A 1377-nucleotide genomic window follows, 5' to 3' on the forward strand; every position below is an offset into this window, starting at 1 on the left:
GGCCGCTATACTTTTCATATATAAATGCTACACCAAAATTTTTGTCCACTTTCAACCGAGCCACCTGAAAACGCATTTTTTTCTATATAATAGTGCCAAATTCTATATGTGGGTAGTTGATCAGAAAATTTTTCGACGTACCCTGTGCCATCGAGCTTCCCAGCCCATTTTCGAACGAAAAGCAACCACGTTCTTGCCTTGCCTGGGAAGGAAAGCATTTCACGGAATGCACCTTCCCTATCGTCCGAAGCCAGCTGCCTAGGGGTACCCTGTACCAGCGAGCGCCTAGACAAGCCTAGCTCAGTGTACCGCCCCAGTACTGTGGTATAGCTCCCGATATCGTAGGCTAGTGTGCTCGGTTCGCAAGGCAGCTATACCACTACTATATGAATGCTACACCAAAATTTTTGTTCATTTTCAACCGAGCCACCTCAAAATGCATTTTTTTCTATATAATAGTGCCAAATTCTATATGTGGGTAGTTGATCAGAAAATTTTTCGACGTACCCTGTGCCATCGAGCTTCCCAGCCCATTTTCGAACGAAAAGCAACCACGTTCTTGCCTTGCCTGGGAAGGAAAGCATTTCACGGAATGCACCTTCCCTATCGTCCGAAGCCAGCTGCCTAGGGGTACCCTGTACCAGCGAGCGCCTAGACAAGCCTAGCTCAGTGTACCGCCCCAGTACTGTGGTATAGCTCCCGATATCGTAGGCTAGTGTGCTCGGTTCGCAAGGCAGCTATACCACTACTATATGAATGCTACACCAAAATTTTTGTTCATTTTCAACCGAGCCACCTCAAAATGCATTTTTTTCTATATAATAGTGCCAAATTCTATATGTGGGTAGTTGATCAGAAAATTTTTCGACGTACCCTGTGCCATCGAGCTTCCCAGCCCATTTTCGAACGAAAAGCAGCCACGTTCTTGCCTTGCCTGGGAAGGAAAGCATTTCACGGAATGCACCTTCCTATCGTCCGAAGCCAGCTGCCTAGGGGTACCCTGTACCAGCGAGCGCCTAGACAAGCCTAGCTCAGTGTACCGCCCCAGTACTGTGGTATAGCTCCCGATATCGTAGGCTAGTGTGCTCGGTTCGCAAGGCAGCTATACCACTACTATATGAATGCTACACCAAAATTTTTGTTCATTTTCAACCGAGCCACCTGAAAATGCATTTTTTCCTATATAATAGTGCCAAATACTATATGTGGGTAGTTGGTCAGAATATTTTTCGACGTACCCTGTGCCATCGAGCTTCCCAGCCCATTTTCGAACGAAAAGCAGCCACGTTCTTGCCTTGCCTGGGCTTGCTAGCTACCAAAGAGAGTGTGCCTGCCTCTCTCCCTTCTCGCTTGTCCTGTCCTTGGTAAGCTAGCCTA

Source organism: Sinohyriopsis cumingii, unplaced genomic scaffold (assembly GCF_028554795.1).
Source record: "Sinohyriopsis cumingii isolate HCF-2022 unplaced genomic scaffold, ASM2855479v2 utg005591l, whole genome shotgun sequence".
NCBI lineage: Eukaryota > Metazoa > Mollusca > Bivalvia > Unionida > Unionidae > Sinohyriopsis > Sinohyriopsis cumingii.